This window comes from Hylaeus anthracinus, unplaced genomic scaffold (genome assembly GCF_026225885.1).
Source record: "Hylaeus anthracinus isolate JK02 unplaced genomic scaffold, UHH_iyHylAnth1.0_haploid 11989, whole genome shotgun sequence".
Taxonomy (NCBI): domain Eukaryota; kingdom Metazoa; phylum Arthropoda; class Insecta; order Hymenoptera; family Colletidae; genus Hylaeus; species Hylaeus anthracinus.
This window is the reverse complement of record NW_026534337.1, coordinates 11,790,864-11,817,972: the sequence shown is the minus strand read 5'-3', so window position 1 is coordinate 11,817,972 and position 27,109 is coordinate 11,790,864. Positions and strand designations below refer to the sequence as shown.

The 27,109-nt window shown below is 47.3% G+C and overlaps 1 protein-coding gene across 1 annotated transcript in view; it reads left to right on the top strand.

Moving 5' to 3' along the window:
* Positions 1-482: 482 nt before the first annotated feature.
* Positions 483-27,109, top strand: part of LOC128888178 (protein jim lovell-like) — a 51,086-nt gene continuing 24,459 nt past the window's right edge. Inside the window, exon 1 of the mRNA XM_054144839.1 lies at positions 483-789. The gene's annotated coding sequence lies outside the window, so the exon portion shown is untranslated. The remainder of the gene's footprint in view (positions 790-27,109) is intronic.

Here is a 27,109-nt window from a genome sequence, read left to right as displayed (position 1 = left end):
ACAATTAAAAGCAATTGTCGGCACAACCAGCTCGAGGACGCCGAAATTTAAGGATACGCTTCCGAAAGTGTGCGATGCGAGCAACAAGAATTTCGCCGAAAGAAGAATATTTTCGTACAGGCGTCTACGTCTAAAGAAAACAGCCGAAGGATAATGAACGATTTGAAATAATACCTCGAACGCTATAGGACGTCTCGGGGGCCTTTCTATGGCTTTGGAAGAGAGATATATACCCTGTACAATGAGAAACAGGAGGCACATGGACGCTTCTTCGGTACGAGGATTATAAAATTAGTGCCTAATGCACGAGTCGCAGTAACGGTGTAGCACGGTTAACAATAGACCAGGTAAAAGGACGAAGAGCCTCAATAGTGCTCACGAAAGGTCGAGTGTACCCATTGGGGGTGTTTGTACTCGTACACGAACATCTGATCGGAAGCCTCTTGGGCCGCGTTGAATTGCTTGCTCGTTGCACCAGATTCTTCGTTATCGGTCGTAAAGTGCCGTTTTAAATTCTACCGTGTCGCGTAAAAGTTCCGATCAGTGTTCCCTCGATCCGGGTAAAGTATCGCGAATTTTCCGCGAGGTGCAACAGAATTACTCTACGTTGAGGGGTGACGCTCGAAGGCTTCGAGGGAAGCAGTTCTTGTGGAGGAGTTTTGGAGAAGTCAACGACTGAACAGCGATCATCCCTTGGTGGTCCAGGTACTCATCCCAGGCACAGCTTTGGAGGCGTAGTCCAGGTGCACCTCCCTGATACATGAACAACACCTGCAATGCTGAATCGAGGTACGCACATTTTGAGCTTTTACTCGAAAACTCAGTTAATTATTAACTGAAATTACAATATAAAGTTATATAATATATAAAATTCAGTTAATTTTTTCAATTTTTCAAAAATTCACGAAGGAATCGCAGGATTTAAATTTCCAAGAACTAGAATCTTATAGAATATGTAGAGTAATTTAACTTTTAACTGAATTTTATGTAGAGTTTTTTTCGAATGTTCTATCTCTCCGTACGATGCTCGTTACCTGCTATAGAAAATATATGTTTCTCGTACAACGAATACGAATTGAATGAAAATATTTTGCGTGACATTTTTTTTTTGTTGGTTCGTTGTCAAACATATTTCGAGAATCAGCTAAACAATTTACAAGGGAATAAAATAAAATAAATCGTGTTTCTTCTATCGTTAAACGTGGTACAAAACAAAAACAAACCTGGTCCACGGTTAAACGGACTGTAAACGGGGTTGTACGCGCGTCAGCGAAACAAATTAGTTCCTAATACGCGAGTCATCCTAACGACGTTACACCAACAACAGCCGTGGCAGGTAGAACGAAAAACTCCCGAGGAGGATCCTGTCGAGAGGTCGAGCTCGCCCACCGGGGAGCCCTAGCTCACACACGAGCACCTGACCACCGATGGGTCATCCTTAAACCATCGTTGTTCGCATGGACGGGCCTCGAGGTCTTTCGTTCTATTATCCGTGTGCGCGAACGGATGTGTGAGCACGTGCATTATTCAAGGGTCCGAGTACCGTAAATACACCTCTGCCTACCTGTTTTTCTCGGGCATAGTGGTCACCGGGACCTGTCCTACCTGGCTCAATGAGGAAATTTATGAAACTGCCCCGGCAAAGTGCACGCCTCTTAACTGCGCGTTACCTTGTGCTCGAAACATTGACATGCAGTGACTAACTTTGACGAGAAATTTCAGTTGGACACTTTAGAATCTTTACTTGATTTTTATTTTATTTCAGTAAATATTTCACCCTGTATGTTGCGTATATCAATAATTGTTTTGAAGCTACTATACTTATCAAAGTGTCTTTTCGCATAAAGAAAGCTACCTCCACTCTTAAAAAGATCTCTACACCCATAATCTCATCACCCATAAAAAGCAACATGGAATTGTTACTTAAATCCCGTCTCGATCTACGTGTATTCCTCTTTTTGGCACAATTTCAGGGATGTTGATTTTCAAGGTTCGATTCCATCCCCTTAGCTTGAATTCTTTCCATTGGGAAAAGCATCCGCGATACGAGATCATGCCTTCCCCTGCTCTAGAAGCTTGCGAAGTTTCATCAAAATCTCGTCAAAGAGCCTCGTAAGTTTCTTTTGTCTTCGGATAGAAAAGAGCTAAATTCCACCTCACCCGACAGAATCAACTTGTAAGGGAAGGGAACTGTTTCTCAAAAGGGAACGAGGGAGATATTTAACACATTCACTGCTGGGAAAGATTTCACTGGTTGCTCCTGGCTGATATCAGTAATATTTAGTACGACTAGTTAGTTAATACCAATATAAATATACATATACCCTTGTGTCTCTCTCTCTCTCTCTATATTATTAAAAAGAAAAGTTTATCGCATCGTTTCGACACATTTGCGAGTGGTATCAGGGTTGCTACGCCTCCTCGAATTATCTCTACGTCGATCGAGAACCAAGCGTAGACTTTTAACGATTCGACGAGACTATTCGCACCCCCTGAGCGCCCAGATCCTCGCGGCTATCATCGGTATCTTGTTTTCGTTCGTAAACCAGGGCCTCGGTGTCGCTGCAGTCTTAGACATGCAAGGTACACACTTTTACCTCCGGCATACCACCTTCCAGCTACGCTAATCTCTCGCAGATCTCCGCGGAATCTCATTAGAAATTCATAACCGTCGCCTCCCTCCGTGCCCCGTACCACTGGCGGTTCCACGTCTCGCCCCCCGGAGGCACGGGAAAAAACCCATGATACGAAAGAAATAAGCAGGCAAAGTACATTAAAAATTAATTACTTTGCTGATGGAAGCTAGAAGTGCCTAGTGCGCCTCCACACCGCCGACGGTGTAGCCAGAGAACCCCCTACCCTTGCCCCTCCGGCTGCCGTCGGATTCAACCCCTCATTCGCGAACGAGGCGCCGCATTCCGCCTCTTTATTTCAAATACTTTCAAGTATGTATCGTGGCCGTATACTTGTTAGCGCACTTTCGAAGTCCGAAATGAAACGCGGAGGAACTCGCCGCGGCTCTTTCAGAAACGTCGGAACGTTTCGTTTCCGAGGGAGGGTGGGAACACACCTCGGTTGAGACTCGAGTTACGCGAATCCTTGCGCGACTTTTGCGGACCTAACGAGACCTGAAACTAACAACGTGCTTTTTGACGTAAACGATGCTTAGATTTCGGAGATTTTATTAGCGCTAGGGCTTGGATGAATTTGTAGGTCTCTCTTGGTAGGGATCTACTAGTTCCTGTAAGAAAAAACAAAGTAATGGAATAATAAAATGCCCAGTATCACATTCCCCACCAAAAACTTCTTATTACTTAAAACCATCCCTGTCACCCATAATACAAACACGAAGAAACTAACTACGAACTGAGCTGAAAACTTTGTAACACCTGAAGTTTGTTATCAACGCTTTTCCTTAATTATATTTATCATTTCCTATTTAGCTTCTAAAAAATACTACCCGTGTACCGAGCGCGTGTAAAACCGAAGAAGTCTCACGTCACTGTTCAGGCCAGTGGAAGTCGGAGATTGGGGGGGCGTCGTCGGCAACATAGCATCTCGCGAATGGCATTAATGCGCTGCAAATATAATCGCTTTTGCAATCTCGGGGGCGGGGGTGGCTACGAAGGACGGGGTGGAGTTGGAAAAAAAAGTACGGTTCGCGCCTCGCAGTCCCCCATTCGGACTTGTTCGCGCGCAGGTATACTTTAACAGGAGCCAGCAGTCGTCACGAGAGGGACGACGATGACGAGGTAGAAGATGAGGGCGTGCGGGGGTGCGGGACGCGAAACTTGGCGAGGGCGTAGGGCGGAATGCCGGTAGTAGCGGAAGCTAAGATGGCGTCGTGTTTACTTCGTTAAGGAGTTAATTACTCCTGGAGTCCTGGGTCCTGCCGCTACGGAGGACGATGGACGTGGGAGTGGCGGATGGTGGAATTTGATGTAGATGCAGAGAACGCAGATAGAAGGACGGAAATCTTTCTCTCTTTCTCGGTCTACCGTTCTGCCACGGCGCGGCGTCGCGGCGAAGAGGGTCGCGGCTTAAGTGCCCTTGCCGCTCGGGCAAATCCGATCGAGGCCTTTCCACGGAATCTATTTATCTATTTATTTCGGCCTAGAGGTAATAAGCTGATATTAAAATGAGTAGGCAGCGCCTGGGTTGGCGTTCGGTTAACTTAGCTAGCCCCCAACCAGGGAGCCTCGCGGAACGATTTGCGGACGTGCGGCGCCAATGAGATTTACCGTCATCCGCGGACCGAGCACCACGATGACGCGGCGCTTGGATCTCAGACTCCTGGGCAATCTCGTCGAACCTGCACACCTCGACTTTTTATAGTGGGGGAATAGGATATCTTCACCCTTTCGATCTGGCTTTCGTCTAGTTGAATTCTATTCGGGGTTCTTTTCGAAATTAATTGTATTAAACTAGGGTTGAATATAAGTCGCAGGTCATACTCAAATAACTTGATCCAATCTTCCTCACTTTCTTCTCTTGTAGTTTCTTCTAAACTGACGAGTCTCTCTCTCTCTCTCTCTCTCAGAGTTATCCGAACTAATCAACCGTATTTAACAATAAAAGAAAGCCTCCAACCTGCATCCCTTCCCCATCGCGAGAAAGGTATCGATCCTAAAAGTTCGGTTCGACGTTGCTCTCCTGACCCAGGTCGTGTTGCCCCGGTCGTCGATATCCCGCACCTTCAAGCACGTTGAAAAATGTCAAAGCATGATTACTAAACGGGCCTGGGTAACGGAGTGGGGCCGCCGCAGTTAGGCCGTTTTCGAGATTCGCTATCGACGATCCCAGTCTCCACGATTCCCGTCCGCCAATCCCCTTCAGCCTTCAGCTCGTCGACTTGTTCGTCGTTGGCGGACACGTGATCGCAACAAATGTATACGAGACCGCGACCGTATCCGACATAATTCGACTCCGGCACCGGTGAAGTAACACAATCCAAGTTATTGCATCACAGGCGTGGATCACATCTCTGGCACGCGAGGAGGTGGGGGTGTAGGTGGCCAAAGGAGCCTCAGCGGATGCCTTGGTCGGAGAAGACGAAGAAAGTGGCCGACTGCGAGAGCAGACCGGCGACTCGCGCGGACACAAGAGGGACAGAAGAGGGCGAAAGGGGGCCGTTTGGTTCGTTCGTTCGTTCCTTGGTTCGAGGCACACAGGTCGAGGGGTCCGGGTCGCACGATCCTGCTTGATCTTTGCGCTCGTGCGATCTCTCGTTCCTCACGAGACCTATCGAGGGCTACGAACGTCCTCGCGGTTCGCTCTTGTTCGCCGACTCTGGTCGAAAAGTGACTGAAATTTATCTGTAACTCGGGTAAAGAAGGATAGGTTCGGTATTCTTCTTTGAATGTCTTCGATCGCTCTATTGGGCTTTTTGAGAACATGAGGAAAGATTGATTCGCTCTTCCTTTAATCATAAAGGGTTGTGCTTCCAAAATGTTTTCTTTTTGTTTTATTCACAAAGTCATGTTCGTAATACAAATATATTTTTATTGCATTTTAATTTAAAAGTATCTAGATATTCTGCTTCCCTTAGGTTCGATTCGCCGCGAGTCGCGTTAGTCTCTCTGGAAAAAACGTTTAAATAACTCGGGATTATTAATCGAATTATGATTTATATTGATAGGTCCCTTGGTTTATTTCGGTCGACCAGCTCTCGTCCCTTCTATGTATAATCGTGAGATCTACGATACAGAAAGTTCTTTTAACGCGTCGTTATTGATTTAAGGCTTCATTTAAGACTGACGAACCTCGATTATTTCGGAATTGGATAACCGCGAGGTCAATCGCCAGTTTTCAGTGGAGTAAGTCAATAATTTAAGTATGTCATGAGGCCGAATTAGCAGTGATTCCCATTATTTCGTCATTTATTTTAAGCATACTTACGAGTATTTATAGGACTAACTATAAGTGATAGCAGCTTCTGATGATAGGTCAAGAGTCAACAATGTGTCAACAATCTTTTATATGTATAATATTTTAACACGAGCTTCTTCGAATAATACAAATCTCGACATTACGAGCTCAAAGGGTTAAACTTATCCGCTACACCCTTACCACCAGCTTACCCCCAGCCTCTCCCTATCCTAAACAAATCATCTCACCTCGCCAATCTTCGATGTATCCAAGAACACCTGATTCATCACTCGTACCCATCACTCGGTGAATCTGTGGACGAACTTGCGGTGTGCATAACCCGATCTCCTAGAGGTTTAACCAAGCATCGAAGCCTACCTCCCCTTACACCTCCGCGCGCCCTACCTGCCCACCCCCTCATAGGACACCACCGCAGAGTGTAAGGAGTGCATGCCACGTTCTAGAGCATGAAGACGGAACCAGTGGGAGGATGTGTACATGAAAGAAAGAGAAAGGAGCCGATAAGGCAAGACGGGGCGAAAATAAGCGTATCCCGAAGAAGGACAGCGCGACGGGCCTACCCCTAAGCGGGAAAAGGAAAGGCAGCGATCGTTGAAGCGTGCAAGTGTGTCGTGCATCTCTCGCAATTAGTCGAGATCTATTTTATTCGTCGGCTGAATTTATCGTTTGCGGTGAGTTTAGATCAAGCTGCGGCGTGCCTCTCCTCCGTTCTGCTCGATACGTACAACGTGTCCGCTCACCGTACACGTGTACCCATCGCGAGCCACGTTGTTTATACTCCAGATCGCAGAGCTGAGATTAAGATGCTATTCGCCCGCTGACACGAATCGCTCGCCGATATTTTACGCCAGTTTGTCAGCGTGAGGTCGCCCCCTTGGTAGCGTGCTAGGATAACTGATACCAATTCGTGAAATGCCCATCAGAAATCAATTTTTCGTAGCAGTTTCTCCTCCTTTTTTTTTATTTTATTTTATTTTTTTTTTTTTTTTTTTTAGATTAGGTTAGGCAGCTTGGGTTTCATTTTTATTTCAAATGGTAGTCCTCGAAGAATTAACGAAATTTCTGAACGATAACGCGTATGTCGAATCAACAAGTTACGACGAGACGCGGTGTAATAAATTTCGATACGGGGTTCTTTCTTACGGAAATTACGAATACGGATTACGTAATATGTGATTCGAGCTTGGAGGGTGAAACGGTTCGAGACTTGGCCTTCCCCTAATAATTTAATATCGCGCAAAACTGCGGGTCTGGTTCGTCTGGTAAGAGTATGTATCGAGACGTGGAATTGAATAAGATAAAGGGGAACTAGGGAGTATCGACCGTAAGGGAAACCGAGCAGAAACAAGGCGCATTGGAAATCATGTTAATATGAAGAAATTCCTGGTGAAATGCTTCAACCCAATTTAATGAGATTGCTCTCTCCAAATGAACTCTGCAGCATTTTTCGTTGGCATTCTCTAAGATGTCCACCAATTCTGACTGCAAAAATAATAGGAACCACTGGAGTTACTTCATACCGTAAGACTCCATACCTAGATGCTCGAATATTAAGGTTACTCGTAGTATCGAATCGAATCAACAGAATTCGATCGAGTTCTGCGCGACATCCACGCACTCTGGAAAGACGATAGAAATCATTAGAGGCAATATCGAGGCATTGAAGTATATCAATGATTTGTTCGAATAAACACGCTCTCAGCCATGACCTGACCAGGAATAAATGCTACAACAGACAGATGACCGGATATGACGGTCCCGGCAAAAACCGTGGTAGTTACGCTTTTCTCTTTGACTCTCTATTTGCTTCTTCCTCGGCGAATTCATCTCTGTTCATCGGTTTTCCGTTTTTGCACGCGCGAGGAGGGGCTTCTCTCTCTCTCTCTCTCTCTCCCATCGATCCAAGTCGATCTGTCATCGTTTCTTCGTCGTGTTGGGAAAAAGCGACGTCCACGTTTACCTTAAGTTACGTACCTGCCTACGCGTTGTTGTCCATCGCGTTCTTAGAAGCTGTAGACAGCTCTCGTTTTACTGTGCGCCACGCTTCCAGGAACAAGACACGGTTTATTTAGTGTAATAAGCATCGGGACAAGAAAACCCCTACGCGAATAAATGGGACAACCTGTTACGATTCGAGATTGAACCTGTAATGACAATGTTACGGATGAACGAAACACGGCGGACGCGAAAAGATCGATTTACGATGTTTATTAACGGGTCGTGTACGCTCTCCAAGGAGTATTTAACCCCTTGAGTCACCTTTTTTCATTTTGTTTAATTAGAATTGTACCATAGGAACAATCAGAGTTGGTGATTATTGGTTGTTTTCTTTATAGTAATTGTTTCTGAAGGAAACAAAGTGTTCACGCCTCGTATTTACTTGCAGACCGACCGTCTGTTCGATTAATTTATCCGAACGTGTGTTTGACTTGGATTGAGCATGATTGCAAAGGAAACTACACGTTCAATCAGCGATGGTAGAGGTTACTTAATCTTGTTGCTAGAAATACAGGATGCGATTGTCGGATAGGCATCGTAAATATTGAAGTCTACGTAGATTTCGGAATAAAATAAATGTGAAATTCTTCGATAGATGTAGTGGGACTGTGTACAAAATAAAATTCCAGTACTTTTATTCGCTTTAAACAGTCGTCGAAAAAGAACGTAAAAAGAAGGAAGACAAATCGTAAGAAGCTTTAGGTTTACCCTAATAGAATTCGCCCGTTTTAAACAAACGATCCAAGTTCGAAGTCATCGCGTGGGCAGTTCATCGTGTGAACCATCGGCATTTAGCGACTGGTGTTTAGGTTTCGCGTTTCGTGTCGCTCGACGACCGTTCAAGCCCGCTTAAAAACGTTCAAGCTTGCGATTCCGCAAGGCACTCGAAAACTACCGTGAAGCTTAAAATCCGCGAGACGTCGTATACGAACTGCAGAGTGTGGAAAGAGAAAATGAGCGACAGAGAAACCGAGAGGCTAGCAGGAGGAAGAGAGAGAAGGACAACAAGTAGGAGAGACGAAGCCGACGCCAAGGTGGTGAGAAACGACGAGCCTTCAGGGGTTCTGTTCCTTCGTCTTATTCTTCGTGCAATCCTGCCCCTCTCCTTCGCTTGTCATCCTTCTTCCTTGATTCGTATTTCTTCTTCTTCTTCTTCTTCTTCTTCTTCCTCACCTCTCGTCTTTTCCGGCTCTCCCGCGAGTCCCCAGGCACGAGGGAAATATTCGTAAGAATTAAAGCGCCGGGAATTAACATTCCTCGGCGCCGTGAGGGGGGCCGAAGGAAGGGGTCGGTTGGACGAAACGGGGGATGAGAGCCGGGGGTGCGTGCGTGCCTCCCTCACTCGCGAAACAACGGAAGCATTACCACCCCTCTGCCTCCAACTCCATCACCTCCTCACCTCTTGAAACTCAGCCCCCTCTGGCCCTCTCCTTCGCTCTTCTTGACTCTCTTTTTCCATCCCTTTTTCCCTCTCTCTTTCTGACCCTCTCTTTCTCGAGGTTTTTCCCTCCTCGTCGTCCTCGCCCGCCACGACTAGGCTCGAGTCCCGTTTCCTTCGCCCGTCTCCGATTCCCGCGACCCCTTCTTTCCTATACACGACGTCGTTCACCGTCGTAGGGGAGGGCGAAACTCCGCTTTCGCAGTAGGGGAGGCTGTCTTATTCTTTCCACTCATTAAGGTGGATCGATGTGGCAGTGGATGCGGCGCCGAGGGGGATGAGGCTGCCTCCTGGGGGAAGGGGGTGAACGTTGGCGAACGGTGGGCTGAGGTGGCTGAAAGAAGGTGGAGGCGAGCCAGGCACAGCATGACATGTCGTGTACCCACCTCCTTCTACGCTTCACCCTCTTTTACCTTCTACTCCTTACTCCTTACTCCTTACTCTTGCTCTTCCTCTCGCTAGCGCCACATGCCCGCACGTGTGGCTAGATCTATGCACGTACACGCGACAAACACTCGCGCGTTCACCCTCTAATAAGCTGACGCGAGCTGCGCTTATTCGCCCAGACCCTCGCGAGGCACTCGTGTGCGCGTATCTGCAAAGTTGACACCGGGGAGTCGCCAGGTTTTAAGGAAAATCTCACCCAGAGCCTCTCGATGGATAATGCACGAATTCGTTTGCGAGCTTCGTCCCCGCGATGCCGCGTCGCCTCCCCTAACCGTGCCTCCCAAACGAGAATTAATCGATCTTAACGACGATGCTGCTTCTTTCGGGGACTTCCTTATTCGACCGATTGGTTACACGATAAATATTCAAACTTTAAATTTCGATAGAATTCGAATCGAGTCAGAAGTAATATAATTTATTGATTAACCCTTTCTTCGCTACGGCTGTCTACTCGGTCGGAGAACCGCCAGTGAACGGTAGCGTTCGCCGAAATTGTACACATTGGCGTGCTTTAACTATCGAACATAACAAATATAGTTGATATTTTTAATACGTAGAGTCACATATATTCAGCGATCGTAGGTCGTTGTATATGAATTCGATTCTTCGCTAATCGGCGTGTATTGCATCAACAAACCAAGAAAATTTCTCCTCGAGAAAATAGACTTCGATACGGAGACAATTAGTGTTGGAATGCGAGAAGTTGTCGAATGATAGAGAAATTACCGAGACGTCTTCCTAGCATGTAACGAAGGTTCGACGAACTATGCCTCAGAACGGAATACAATTCCAGACATATATGCTCCGTGCCGCGGTGAAGGTGTTAAACGATTTCCAATTGTATTCATCTTTTATCGGGATTCGCTTTGTATGGTTCGGTCTATGGAAACGCTTTATTCTTGGTTGTGTCAGGAATAGGAGTACTCAATGGTTTATTGAATTACTCGTTATTTTATAAGAGTATATTTAACTCCTTGTTACCAAAATTGTTATCGACGATGTATCGAGAAGGTGATATAATTAAATCTGCTCTTCAAACGATTTGATTCTCTGGTGACGTACAATTAGTAAGAATGAAGAGAAAGATGTTGACAAAGACAGAACTGGAGATAATATTGCAGATACAAGTTTACTTCTAAACTTAATTCAATACTCTCCACGATTATATGTTTGCAATGATATGTACAAAAATATGCCCTCAGGGGCTGTAGCTACGTTCAATTGTAACTACAGTACGGGTTTAGCAACCCCGAGGTATCCGAGCTATATAAGGGGACCAGTGGGCCCTAATTGGCCACTGATATATCCCTAATAGAGATTTCTTCATTCCATTCGATGGAATGAAGAAAGTTATCTAAGCAAGAGCAAAGCGATAAATCACAATAAGTGACACGATCGAATTACACAATATTGTAGACCCTGTCGTCCAGACTTTATTTATCCAGACCCTTTATTCCTGACTTCTGGCGTGACATCAGTCCAACTTAGACACGCTTTTATTGCGCCCTCGCGCTCCGAATCAACCCTCGCAGCGTTTATTCCTGCTGCACATCCACGTGCCCTTTAATGCGCGATCACGAGCCACCTTTCCAAGGAGACTTTCAAACGCGATGCTCGTGCGTTCGCTATTGAATATTTAACGCATCCGATTTTTTGATGTCACGAGCCAATCGGTCTTAAAAACACCGAGCGCCCTTGCGAGAACAATTCGAAATTAACTGGTGGCTATTATCCACGGTTAGATTGCGAGACAGTGACCCTCGACCTTTACCCTTTGTCTCTGCAATATGTTGTCTTTTCAACTCAATCCTGTTTTTTGTTATTCTTCGAACAAGCTGAGTCAAAAAGAGTCATTCTCTTCTGACGTAACGCTCGTATTTTTCTCTATACGTTTCAGCATATACTGTGCAGAAATGAGAAATTGCGGGTCGGATTGGTAACAGAATGATCTTTTATATTCTACGGTACAGTATAGATTATAACGTATTACTTCCGTAATATAATCAAAGAGATTACACTGTTACCAATCAAACTCACTAACCAACTTGTCATCTCCGCATAGTACTCCGAGAACCATATATTTTTTAATACGACATTCTCGCCCAAGTGCATCCACTATAATCACCAACACGGTTCCCTAGTCTCCCTGCTGCAAATTAACAATAATACCCCACAGCCATTTCGACATTCCCAAGCTAAAACCGTATAGGTCACCGCGTATTGTCACCGTGCAATTTGCATAAATCGCGCACAAATAGAGAATCCGCGTTTCGAGCGACGGTTGAGCGAGCGTAGATCCGTTAACCGCGAGCTAGGGCAAAGGCGATCACGCAAAGAAGCCAGGCGGCGGGGGCGTGCGTGCCGCGTGTAAGATAGGTGAAACAGGTGCACGAGATCCTGGCGGAGGCACGGTGTCGACCGAGAGGAGGATATCGAAGGATGACGTCGTCGATAGCGCGAAAGAGAGAGGCGATGGAAGCGAACGAAGCGGCGGGCGAGAGGAGAGAAAGGATAGGGACTCGTCGGAGGGTAAAGACCACGTGCTCAGCCACGTGGTGACCGAGCCCCACCCTTCGTACCGACGACTGCTCGCACCCTCTCAACCCACACCCCCTGGAAGCCCCTCTCACGGCCACCTACCACTCCACCCTGTCAGAAGAGACTCGCGCGCGTAAAGCCGCGCCGACGCCAGCTGACCACGCAGTGGACCATCCCGTACAGACGCCAATAAAATCTCTGCGTTACTCTCCCGCCTCGCTCCCACCCCCTGGACGGTGCCACGACCCACGGGCACCGCACGCCCGCTGAAAAGCCTTTCTTCGTTTTCGTTGTTTTTCCCCACCGGCTCGCCACGTGGGCTGGCCACTCGGTCTGGCATGAGCTACCCAACTCGAACCAGCCGGCCACGCGACACGTGACTCCTGCCCGTGTTACCCCGTCAGCTGACCGCTACCTACCTGTTTGCCCGAGTTCTTCCCGCGGGCCGTTCTTTTCCCGAGGTTTCTCTCCTATCGGGACGTCTTGGCTATTTCGAATAACGCGGAAACTCCGATTGAACCGGGATTCTGTTATCCCTGATCTCGATCAACCGGCAGTTTTGGATATCTTGGACTCGGTTAATGGCGCAAGGACGCAGGATATAATTAATTTGCCACTTTCTGAAGCAGCGGAAGAAATTTGTTAATCCTTTCAGACCTGAATTATTATTTCTTCTCGTACTAATTTAATTTAATTTTTACAACGAATCATTCGTTTCCTCTTACTCATTACGAGCATTCTTTTTATTCAATTATCTTGTCCGATACGATTCTGGTCTCTTCAGTTTTTCTCTTCTCTTTTCTCGGACTTGTTTCATCCACTTATCCATCCCCCTGCACCCTTAGTTTACCATGCCTGGTACGCCGACTACTATACAAGTCTCCTACATCGCTTCCGCCTTCGAGTGTCGCGTCGTTAACCTTCGATATCGAGTTCACACAGAGGTTTCCGTTGAACATATTCGGGTGTCTTGCGACGGCAGACGCGGAGGACTTCCTTCTTCGGTTAGGATTGGGGTGAATTTTTGTTCTTCGAGTGAGTTTGTTGTCCAACATTAATTTCGCACGCCATCTTATTTTCTATCGCACTTGATACTCCACTTTTCAATTTGTTTGCAATTAAAATTCAACGAGTCAATTTTTTAATTCGTGACGTTTTTCATGAATTGACATTGTTTGACATTGGTTATACTCTCTATAACAGGTCAGAGTATGACTTAAAACATTCTGATAAAGAAATCATAATGATCTCAATGTATATAATGATTTCACCTGTATCGTATTTGCAATCGCGACGAGATTCCAAACAAACTTCCGTTACGTGAAGAATCTCATTGAAAAATTGATGCACAGTATAGCGTAATAAGAGATCGAACAGATAACGTCATGCCTCGAAACGCTAATTCCAAAGTTCTGAATGTTTAAATTGCACGATAACACGCGCTTACGCTCCTTAAGGAGATTCGGTCGTCATATGGTCGTAAAGGTTAACCCTTTGCGGTAGTCGGGCACCGTGCAGGGACACGAGTTGCTTTCCCTGGAACCTAGCAAGCATATTAAATTAGAATGGTGTGTATACAATCGCAAATGAAAACTTGTAGTAATTTTCTAATGGGTTTCACAAATATCAAAAATGGCCTCCACGTCTCTCATCGGGAAATACCGACTTCCAAAAACTTTGAAAACCACTGGTTTATATAAACAGTTGGCATAAGCGCCACGTGCAAACGATACTCCGTGTCTCTGTCTGATAAAATCATGACATAATCTCGTCCCAGGATGGTAGCCGGCGACTTATGGTGAAAACTCCTTATGTCGGTGGCCGTCGACCCCAAAGGGTTAACGTTTAGTGTCTATTTACCGGAACCGTAGACTACGACATCCAATATAGACAAGTTACTCGAACTTACGTAGAACCTTCCTCCGCAATCGGATCTCGGCAATATTACTCCCCGAAGTGTCGATCTATTTATGCGAGGCGAGCAAGATAACGTTGCAACGTCACCCGTCGAAGACGTAGCGAAAATTTAAATCTTCTCGTTAGGAAGGTGTTCTTGAATCTCGATACGAATGTGTCGGGGTTGTTTACATAATAAGTATCGATTTATCCAGGGAAAGTGTATGCGTCTTGGAAAAACACAAATTTTAAATAGCTGCAAGCAATTTCTTTGCCCTCAAGAAAATTTAAGGTATAATTAACCGAAGACAAACTAAAGCAAAAACGATAATTCTAGTGTAAAGGTTAAATTTAAATCCAGAGTTAAAAATTGTATTACGCGTCCGTAATAACTGTAATAATATTCACTTTAACTTCCCACCTACTCTGTGCTCCCTATCATCCCCCGTCGGTTGACCCATTCGTTCATCCTGATCCCCCGAGGGATCGAGAAGTCGCGCACCCAAAAGGTGATACGCGGTGGGTGTTAAAAGTCTACGTAAAATCGCGAACCTCGTTTTACCGACGACATTATACAGTGAACGTATTTTCGCAGTCTCTTTCCACGCGAAATGCGGATATAAAGCGGTCCCTCGTATGGCTGCCGCCCTTTGGAAGGAATAGAACCGAGTCCTGAGGGGAGGAGGTTGGTTGGGCGCGCTCAAGCCACGAGATACATGGCAAAGTTTTAACTCGAGCGTGTGTCGACCCATCATGCGAATTATAAGTAGGGACACGACGACAACGACGACGACGACGACGACGACGACGGCGATGGCGACGACTCTCACGAATAGGGAATTCCGTAGCACGCGGTGTGCACCTACGAAGGGATACACACATGCATCCTCGCAAACATACACATACCTACATACGTACTAAAGTCGTCTGCACGGATGCCTATATGTAGATTGCAGAAGAACCACGCCCTCTCCTGTGGAGTCCTACCACCCCCTCCCCCTCTCCCATCCACCCCCGCGTCGGTATACCCGCCACCCGGCCGCCGCCTTCGCCTCATCCATCCCCAACCCCTAATGACGCAAGCAAAGCAAAACAAAGAAAGGTTTATACACCAGAGGAGCCGAGCGTGGCCTCTCTCTTTCGCCAGGTTGGTTCCCTTTCGTCGTTCTCCCTCTGTACGGCAACAGACTCGCTCTTTCGATTCGCTCGTTTTCTCTCCCTCTCGCCTTTACCCGCCGTTTTCCATACCCGTCTCCGTTCCACCCACCCGGTCTCCCTTTCGTTCTTTCCCGCTCGCACGCGGCCCCCTCGAAAGCCACCGGGACTCTTTCCCTGTCTCGGTTCCCTGTCCCGTCTCCCTCCCTCTCACGTGCGCGCAAATGAAATCGATTAAAATGCTGGGCGCAACTTCTAGGCAGAGCTGCTCTACCCTCAACCCCATACACCCCTCGGCCCCCCCCACGCGCTCCAACCTCCGACAAACTCCCACTCCTTCGCTGTAAGAAACCGAGAAAACCCTTACGTGCGTTCCCGTTGCCTCTTCCTCCACCTTCACCTCCCCCCAAAACCAACCCCTCAATTCCACCCCACGATGCCACTCGCCTAAGTGTACAACACGCTGCCGCCCCCGTTCGCGATCACCGACTCGCGGTCAACCGTTTCTTGATACCGCGGGGGGACGTGGTCAGTTGGCTGCGAGGGGCGCGGGGATGGCCAACAAGAGGGTGTCGAGGGCGTCAGCGGGAGGCATAGATCGCTTATCCTGGGGTTTGACCATCGACACCTGCCGTATCGGTCGCTTGTTTGAAGTGAGTAGGTTTTTTTTTTTTTGACTATTTGAGACCTTAATTTTTGGGGGTGCATATGGTTATGGATGAAGTAATTAACACTAAACCTATCACGACCGGACAAATGACCGTTTTCAAATTTTAGTATGTAGTTCTTATATGCTGTATAGAAATTATATGCAATTGCTTCATGCATTATTCAATTTAGTTCCACGGTAGTGGAACGTGGTAGTTCTAACTAGTTTTCACGAGTCTGGCAACGTGTTAAGTAATCATATTATTTCCCTCTATACAAAGGCCTCGACAGATGTACATGCTGCTTTTTAACACCCCTTTATCTTCAAAAACAGCCCTTCCGTAGTTCTTGATCCACTGTACGCGAATAGATAACCCCTAGGACGCGATTATACTGTACGAATAATTTTGGCCCGAGTCGAAATCACCCTCTGGCGTTCCCCGCGGGCTACCCCTCGCTGTACTTTTCGTTCGTTCCGATTCCATACGTATGCATGCGATGCAGGTTCGCGAGCGTTTGTCTCCGTCCGACAGCCGTGCTCAGGCATTGCTTGTGTAGTCGAGAAACTCCCCCGCGCTGCCGAGGGAATCGTGTGAGTGAATAGAGCCGTGTGTGCGTCGACCGAGCGAGACGGTGTTAGTTTACCAAGAGTAAATGAGTCCGCGGCAGTCGCAGGCTGGTTGGTAAAAACAGTGGCCCTCTTTACCTACCCTTTCCCTGGCTGACATCCCCTCTCTCCCGTAGGCACCCCTGGCCCGCTACTCGCGCCTCGAATTCACCCTGTGCCGTTCCCCCCCTCGCCACGGCGCAACTTTTCCTTTTCCTTCCCCTGTCTGTCTCCTGTTCCGCGTTTCCCTCCTTTTCCTTTCCGATATTCCCGCTACCAAGCAGCCCCCAGCGCGTACACGTAAGATTCATTCGTCTTAAATCCTGAAGAAGCGGGGAATCATTGCTCGCAATAGGTCTCCAGCTGCTCGCCACGAAAATTGCCGGCCAACGGGGCGGAATGGGAACTGTCCGTCGACGGAAGTTGGACGACCGCGTGCGAAGTGGGATTTCCATGTTCGATGACACTGGGTGTGGGAGAGTGGTAGAGAGGCGATTTCTCGGGGTGCCAACCCCCTTAATGTTGCAGTACAAAATTTGTCTTTAAAGATCGTGGAGATATTGAAAAGAAAACAAACAAAACGTGAACACCAGTTCTAGGGGGCAGTTATTGCTGGTGCCAGGTGAATTTACATGTGAAAGTCCTGCTTCAGATTGAAAGTTTTCATAGCTATCGAGTAATTAACGATTAGTGAGTGTTCGAGAAGACGCTTAAGTAGTCATCGAACGGCCGGCCGTGTATCCCACTGTCTTTCAATTTTCTATCGTTTAACGAGGTTTTATGGGGTAGTCTAGCTTTACGATGAATTTAATTGGATGATAATGAGAACGGGAGGATCGTTCGGAACTGACAGATAAACGCTACCGTGTGCCTTGTGGATAATAGTGGATCCTATTTGTCCCAAAGAATATTGCTTGTTTACTTTAGTTTATTTACTGGTAACTAATGTTCGTAGACGTTTCCTTCATTTTTTTCCGTTGATTGCATCAAATGTTGAAAAATAATTGCATTCACAGAATTTTGACGTTTCCCCAAGCTCACCTAAAACGCTGACCACGCACAGCGTTCCACTCCGCGGTAGATAAAATATTTACGTTTCCCTTTCGCGTATTAAACGCGACTCGCTCGAATCCAGAACGCCTGACAAATGCTACGCGTCGAGCGGGCTCGAAAAACTACTGCGAACTCGCCGTCTTCCTAAAACCGTGTTTATTAATGAAGTGTTTGTAAAGTACCATTCCAACTTTTAATCAGTCCGCTTTGCGTTGCTAGATAAATCTTAATTGTATCTCGGTCCTTGTCTCGCTACCCTGCCCGTCCCTTGCCTGGCGCAAACTTTCCTGCGCTGCATCGAACAAAACCCCGACGAGGACGAAAAGACAAATCTCTCTTAGAGTCATCGCGATTCGAAGCAGGGTCACACCTTGCCAAACTGATCGAACAGATTATTATGGAGACTTTGGAGCCCATTTCCCGCTTACTGGACCGCGTCTCCGATCTCCGACCATCTCGCTGATTTGGTCGCGATCGCATAAGAATACGCGCATAACTCGTGGATCGTGTTCGCTTGTTTTCTAACCGCTCGGAGAAGAAGGAAACGGTCTGAGCGAGGGAGAGCGGCAAAGGAAATGAGACACTAGACGAAGAAAGAGAGATCGTTCGGGGTGGATGGCAGCAGAAGGGTGTGAGAACGCCGAGAGGGTGAGGGCGAGTGGATAGGGTAGCTAAGACGACCGGCTCCCAAGTAATTATAAAATGCAATCAATACTTTACATATTTTTCACGCAAGTCGGAGGGTTGCCACCCGCGGATCCCGTATAAGTTTCCCTACCCTCCGCCCTCCTGCACCCCTTTTTCGTGGCGCAGACGTCGCTCCGACGCGTGGATGCAAATAATTACAGGCGCCGGAACTTTTTACCGCGAATTGACTTTGTTAGAGACGAAACAAAGGAACGGAGCTGCCAGGACGCGGATCGACCGTGCGGGATGCTCGAGACATCTCGTCGTCAACGCCATGTTACATTCGCGGGGCAACCGTGTGAGAGGAGGATACGTTAACGATGGGGACTTGAACGTGTTCTAAGGCGATACCTGACGACGTGGCCACGATTGTTTAAATTGATATCGCGATTGAAAGACTGATTCACTGTGCTCTTATGTCTGTCGTTGTTGGTGACGATGCGGTATCGAGAAAATTCGGGACGTTGGAACGGAGGATGTTTCCGAGTGTTGATGGATTGAATTTTTCAAGCAGAATTTAAGTAGTACACCTCAATGCAACGTTTGAGAAATACGTATCGGTACTAACCAGTATCCCACTTGATTGGCCTAACGCTGTTGTGTGCGTGACGGAACACGCACGACTGTAATTGATGTCATCCGCCTTTCAGAAATTTATCGTCGCGACGTTAAAGCCAGCGGTTCCTCCGCTGGCGATCGCGTGTTCCGCCCGACAGTCGTTGTTGATTTATTATAGGAGATAATGAGCTTCGCGGAAGTTACTTTTTGGGAAAGAATACTCTGCCCGTATTTTTTACTCGACATTCATCTTACTCGCTAGCTAAATACCCATATCCTTCGTTGATACGACTGCGATGAAGAGGACTACTCCAATCGTATGTTGAACACGAACAAACGCGAATGAATATGTACATTAAATTTCAGATAGCTATGCCTCACACTTCTTTTACGTTAAAATTTAGAAGTCTCCTGCAAAAACGATGTTTAAAATGAAAACATGCTATCGTGAAACGTTAAAATTTATATTCAATTCGTTTTCTCGATTAAAAGTGCAATTTATTACCATATAAAAACATGGTAATAATGTAGGATGACTTCTGTTAGACCAGTGTGTTCTTAGTCCGAGTTTCTAAGGGTACCATCGAACAGTTGGATCTTCAAAACATGTAACTCATTGCGTCGCGCTTTCTAATCCAAACGTCGACCTCTCGCCAAGTTCGACTCGCAATTCACCTAGTGACTAAGGGCTAGTGTCACCGTCTCTCCGCTAAATACCCTAGTATATACCGTGAACGCTTTGTCCGCGTCGCATCTCGTCATTTCTCAAGTGCTGGGCTCGGAACTCTTCTCGCAAACCATGTCGTGACTGGAAACTAACATTAAAACGCGTTATATTGTTAATAAAAAACCGCGTCTCTAGCCAAGAAAATAAAATTATCTTGCGCGAAAATGTTCCACCAATGTTTATTAATAATTCATCCTAATCTAAATTCTATCATGAAATTTCCAAACTGAATGACACGTAACATAAACACCTGCATTTTTAATTTTTTTAGTCCACAGTAACCCAAAGAGTGTCTTAATTGAACCGTCGTTTTTCGGAAGATTTTTGGGATAAAATGTAAAAGATATATGAGACACGGTTTTTCGAATTTTAACATACAGAAGTGATCGAATGTTATTAAATTCCCATTTCAAATGTAAAACTTTGCAACCGTCTCTGGTGCCACACATCGCAGAAAATCGTCACTAGCGACCCATATAAAAGATGCGTGAAAAGCTGAATGCATTCGAACCCTCGCGGCTCAATCGAAGACAATCCACCGCGAAGAATTCAACGAATGTGACATGATAAAGGTAACATCGGGGCTTGGCTCCTGTGTCTCACAATGCGAACGCATGAAAGGAAAGAGTCTGTGGGGGGAGGGGGAACAGAACGACTGATTTTAATTACGAAAAACATAGAGCGCCATCGCACCAGTAATTACGCTTATACAAATGTATCGCGAGACGCAGGAACGACGACGGATTCGTGACTGAGAATGCAATGTTCAAAAATGAACGAACAATGAGACCGGTCGGAGGAAATAATGTAAATTCACAGTACCCGAAACAATAACCCTTGAGCGTCGCTCGAAAACACTCTGGTTACCCCTTGTCACTGTTTTGCTTCGAGGGAAGCAAAAGAGGAAGAAGAGCCGACGACGCGATCGTCTTTGACCCTAAATCCATGCGCTACGTCGTGAACTTCGGGGACTGATTTACTACTTTGGGATTCACCACGATGAACTCTAACCGTCTAAGAGCAAACTGCTTAATTAAAATTATAATGTTACGCCGTTTCTTGGCACCGCTTGTATCCACCAGCGGTGCTAAAAGTACGCAGGATACCGCGGGATAACTTGACACTGCGAAATTGTTCGTCGATGTTCCCTGTTAGGCAATTCTACGCTTAGATAATGATGTACACGACAAGTTGCAATGCTATTAAAAAATACAGAGAGTAACAGGGACACGTGCAAGATTTTTTCGGTGTTTTTTATTTGAGAAATGTAATATTTAGAAAATGAGGAAAGTAGCGAAGATGGATACTGGTAAAAGTTAGAGGAAGGGAGGTAATACTTGTAACAGATGGTAGAAACTTTGTTATAATTGAACAATTTAGTCGAAGCTAGTGTGGAAGCCAGTTAGTTTGACACATGTGTTTTAAACTTTTTTATTGGCGTTACCGATAACAAAGAACAACCCCACCCTCCCCCCTCTTACAATAATTTCTCCCCTCCAAGAAGAATCTTGATAATTTCACATAAATTAATTCCAGCATCCCCCCAACTCCATTCCCAAGTTATTCGAGCGCATGCATCGAATCCAATTGCATATAACGGGGTAACAATCGTCGCGAGTGATTTCGCATTAATTGCCATTAACGATAACGAGCTCTAATCATCGACCGAATCGGTTCTGGCTTCCACAATGACGGCAGTTTCCGGACGTTGGAGGGGACGGTTGGGGGAAGGGGGTGGGGACATCTAAAAAATTCCCATACAAGTCTCTCCATCCGATTAATACCGGAATACTATCCACCGGGATACCCAGCGGTCCTCCTACCTCCCCCACGAATCCCTCTGAACCACCCGTGAAAGTAAGTAGTGACTGAGCGGCATTCAAGGGCTGGTGACTGTGCGGGGGTGGGTGGGTGTTAGCGGGGGGCCAGTAGCTCCGACGGCAGGCAACGGGAGAAAGTAGAAAAGAGCCTGCGAGATTGCAGGGGTGCGAGAGAGAAGAAGGTCATTGGAGGGTAGCAAGGTAGGGTGGGTACCGAGGGTACGGCCAGATTTTAACGATTCCTCTGCCGCGGAGTCTTAAGAGAAAGAATGGCGGGGATGGGTGAAATGAGAGGAGAGGGTCGGGGGTTGGCGGAGGGGTGTCGAGAAGGTGTGGGTGGATAAGGGGGATGGCGCGGAAAGAAGAGAAATGGTAGCATAGGAAAAGACGAAGAAGGCGGGCGGCGAAGGAGCAGGAGGGGGAGGGTGGAGATCGCGGTGGCGGTCGACGAGGGTGAGCTAAGGGAGGGTGTGGGGCGAAGGACGTGAAATGAAGAAATTCTATCTACATTTCCAACCCTTCATGCAGCGTCTTACCCCCTTCGCCGCCGTGCACCCCGCACCCTCTCCCCACCGGTCGCCCTCTTCTTTTCTCATTCTTCTGCCTCCGCTTCTTCTTCCGCCCACTTCGTTCCTTCGACTGCCTAACCTCCTGCCCCCTCCTGCTCCTCGTCCTTCTCATCCCCCGAACGGGAACCCGCCCCAACCCCCCCTCCCCCCCCCCCCCCGCCCTCTCGCGTTCGCCTCCTCTCCGCGATCTGTCTCCTCGGTCCCCGCAGCCCGCGAGAAACCACCCCGCTGAGACAATACGACCAACTCAACCCCCGTGCCTCGGTCCGTCTTCTTCGCCTTCTTCTTCCTCTTCTTCATCCGTCGAACTCTTACTTGCACGTCCGTCCCTCCCCCACTTTCCTCTCATTTCCTTGTTCCCTCTGACCCACCCACCCCCGCCTCCAACTCCTCCAGCTTCACCCGGCCGCCTCGTTCCTCGATTCTAACTCCTTGAAGACCGGTATCGCTACCCACCACCATCAACATCGCGACTACCAGAAGAGTACAGGGCCAGGCCAGGATTCCTTCCGAGCTTCCATTCCGCGCTTCCATTCCGATCTTGCTCCCTCTCGTCGGTCCTACCCTCTCCGCGAGCGGTACTCGCCGCCACTTCTTTCTCTTTTCTTAAACACAAAAGCGAAAATTTTGCTTATTAGAATATTTCCAGGAGGTGTTCCCCTTACCATCTCATCGCCCCCCAGCACACCTTCATCCCCCAACGCTCGTCACTCTCTCACTTTTTCTCTCTCTCGTTCTCTTTCACCGTCTTGCCTTCGACTGGACGTCGTTCCTCGTCGTACGACAACGTTCAACCCCTGCGCCCCTTTCCTCGTCATCGTTCTCCTTGGTCTGGTCCGCGCGACGGGGCGCAGGGGTGAGTTCTCCGTACACTCGAGTGTGACGGCACTGGGCTGCGCCGTCGGTCGGGTTATTCGCGTTCGCTTCTCTCGTTTCGAGCGTCTGGCCGTTCGTCGACGTCGCGGGCGGACAACACCGGTGCCACCGGCGGCCATTACTATGATTGTGTGCACGGAACTTTAATTATTATTATAGCGGGGCCGGGGTGCACCGAGTGTATGACAATAAAGAGCACCGACAGAGTACTTTGCTCGGGCCAGGTACAAGTTGCGCTACGTACGCCGCGTGCCCACCCCCTCTATCCGCCCCCTTCGCCCACCTGACGGGTAGGTGAATGAGACCGCGCGGTTCTGTGTGCACGTGCAAACGCTTTGCTCCTACAAAGACCGACAGATTGAAATCTTTTGTAGTTTTCTACGTTTTTCCAACCCTCCCCTACTCCTGTCACCATTTTACCGCTTCTCGCGGCTCGCTTTGTGTTCGATTTTCGGGGACTTTTGTCGTTTTCTAAGTGCTACACGGATAAGTACACTCGTCCACCCTCCCCTCCCCGTTAAATTAAGTAATTAGTCGAGGGAGGAGAAACTCGTGATTTGACGCGAGAGAATCTGTATCCGCGGCAGGGAGGAGGGACACGCGCGCGGCTCGGAGAAGTTGGATTTTGATATTTCGCCGGTTGGGACGAGCAATAGGCACTGGTCAACTGTGCACGTTCTCGGTGTATTTTTGTTATTATTTTTTAAATGAATTACAGTCAGGCCCATAAGGATTCGTACGTTCCATGTCTATTAAAGAAATTCGCCTATACATATGTACACGAATAAACTTTACATATGTATATATTCATAACGAAAACATGTATAACTTGTGTATCCATTTCTACATATAATTCCATTGTGACCAAACCACTTCTTCTTCTCAAAATCGTCATTCAAAAAAAAAAAAATATATATATATATATATATAGAATAGAGTCTTACGCGAAGAGTCGAGATTTTTCGAAAGCGGAAAGCAGCGAAAATATTCGAGCCGGAGAAACGCGGTATAAAGCTTGGACGCGATGTAAGATACCGATAGGGGAGAACGTGTTGTTGAAAGAGAGAGGGCGAGACTGTAACAAACAATGGAAAGGTAGTCTTGGCGGACAATAGCTCGTGTGGAACAAACACATCTTACCCGTTCACCGTTTCTTACCCTCTCCATTTTCTACCGCCTCCACGGTCGCGTCCCCTCGCACAAAAACCAGACCTCCGTTTTGGGGTACATTCGCCTCCAGACTTCACATACTTAGGTTTTTTAAGCTTTAAAAGCCCTATATTGCCACTGCATTCTCTATAGACGTAACGGAACAATAGGGGCTGGACAGAAACCTTACTCGCGGCGGTGATACGACCGTAATTTTTGTATCTAAACCGGAGGTGCGTGGACGGTTGGAATTCACAGTTGCGTGATTCCTCGACAATGGCCATTCTTTTTCAAGCCTTAAACGTCACGGTTTCCGTCCCATTTTTCCCAACGAATATACCTTCGAATTGCGCCGCGGATATATCATAACGAAACGCATCGCTCTTTCTTTTATCTTGTGCATCATTCTGCGTGGAAATATATTTTCCACTTGAGAAAATGGTGACGGATATTACTTACTCGGTGGCTGATTTTAGGATTCACTATTGATATATTATTAAACTTTCTCATTTCTCATACATGGAGGAGGTTACAGGTACATTAATATATACAAAATTGTCCTCGTAACCTAATCACATCATAACGTTACGTAGTATGCATATGTACAATTTGCTAGTCAAGTTTCAAATACATTAACAGGAGTTATCGTAAACGCGTGAAAAAATGGCGAAAATCTAAGCTACATGCATACATAGAAATTTTATTAACATACAGTCGATCCCATACATATTCGTACAACAAACCTCAAAACTGTGCATCGTTATAACAATCCAAAAATAGGCCCAAAGTATAAGTCTGCGTGGAAATCATCATCGATAAACGAACATCCATTGATCGCCTCCCCGATAGGTTTTCTTTCGCCCAGTCGTGGGCCGAAATTACCTGAACTGCGAATCGCCCATAATCCCGACGCATAATTTTCGTCTATCGACGCTTCGACGGGGGCTTCGCTCTAATTCGGCCGCGATAAACTTGAAACTCCAGCCGGAGAACTTTCGCCACCCCTCGGCGTCATCTTCTTCGGTGTTCCAGTGAATCGTCCGATGCCCCCGAGCAGGAGAGCCAAGGATTACCAGAGGGGTCTCGGAAAAAAAAACTGGAAGGAGGAAAATACGAAGGGTCAGAAAGCTTTGCATACATCTCGAGAAAGAAATGTACAATTTCGCGTCTCGAGATCCGTTTGGATTCACCCGTGACGCTCGTCGAAACTCGAACGCGCAACTACGTCGCCCCAGGATCCCCTGGCCCTCGCAGGTGGTAGATAACGTTAAGAAGCATCAAGGGAGACGTGGATCCAGGAACAAGAGAGGAAAGGAACGCGAGGCAGGGACCATGCGAGCGAGATACGCGAAAAAGGGTAGAGCGCTGAAAGAGAAAGGGCAGCGAACTACGAAACCCCGGGGGTTGAATGGGTTAGCGGGGGTTGGAAGGGTCCGACACGTAAGCGGGATGATTCTTAGAAAGGAAAAGGGTTACGCGAAGACCTTAAGTGTAAAAGATTATCGGGAGAGGAGCAGCGGTATCAGCGGCAGCAACGACAACGACGAGTAGAACGACGACGTTGGCAGCCCACTTTTTCCTCAAAAGGGGGACGTCGGGCGCGAGGGGGTGTGCGGGTATGAGAAAGACGGAGGAAGGGGGATGGTTGGTGGAAGCTCGCTGGGTAAGAGTCGGGGGTACGGAGCACGAAATGAGGGTTCCTGAGTTTTTGCCAGGCGATCAATAAAAGTCTCTGTGCTCTCCTCTTATACTTGTCGTATAACGAAGTAGGCTGGCTGCCTGTAAGGGGTTTGGGTGCGTGGCCCGGTGCGTGCATTAATTCCACCTCCGCCACCTCCGTCTCTAACTCATTCCACTCTGCCCGACTTCGTTCCTTCTCCGGTCCGCTGTCCTTGGTTTCGACCCCTCTCGCTCGCGCTCGTTCTCTTCATGGTCGTTCCAACTCCTCCGCGTCCACCCCACCTTATCCTACACGCCCTCGTTTCCTCTCCACGTCTTCCTGCCTCGACTCATCAACGCTCGGCGCCTATGAGAGCACGCAGCCGGATACGAAGGGTACGACGAAGAGAGTTCGGCGATCTGCTACCCTCTCGGTCGGAGGATGATTCGACGTAGCTGGCGCGGGACGCATTTTAAGAAAAGGTGACGCTCCCTCCAAACGCTCTACTGTTTGTCCTTACCCTCGCGACGTCTTCGAGAACGTCCTGCCTCGCAACCTTTACGGGCTGGGATCTCTTCGTGGACACGAACAAGGCTTGGCTATCCTGGTGCAAGGGTTCGAGGAAGTCTTTCGAGTTTGATCAAGTTTTTATTTTCGATCGATGACTGGTCTGTGTTGCATAGTCTTCTGGGTCATTGGCGACCTGATTTGTCCTGTTTGATTCGTTATGAGTTTAATCTTGTAGTGTACGCTGATGTATTCAAGCTCATGTCGGACCTATGTCTGATTTGATTACTTTTTCAAAAAAAGATAATTGCTCGTCCTACGATGAATAATAATATTTTCATTTTTATTTTCGAAACAAACCAAACACGTTCGTACTTCTTGTTTTGCATGTTAATAATCACACCCCACTAAAACGAATCGACCATGGAAGCATTGCTACGACTATAGGTACATAAAGCGAATGACGTTCAAATAAAACACTCCACCTTCCTCCTCTCGTTCTCGTCCGCCTTCACTTACAACCGCTTAGTAGTTTCTATTTTCCTGTTTACCCTCCGATTTTTCTCTTCTTACGCGTACGCACGCCCCCATTCCTCGAACGCTTCCCCCTTCGACGTGGCTGTGTTTGTGTCGCGCGCAAAGTAATCCACGTCCACGTGGATTCCCTTTATCTAAACACGTCCCTCGCGAAAGAACGTACCATCGACAACCACACACGAAGCGTCAAGAGCGAACTACAATTATCCCCCTACACTGTTGCACAACAGTTCTTTGGCTCGGCTCCGCTACCTCGACGTCCAACTTACAATTAGCCTCGTACACCGTGGCAACGTGACACAATAATAAGTTCCCATGTGAAGGATGTTCGTGGACGTATGTGTAGTGGC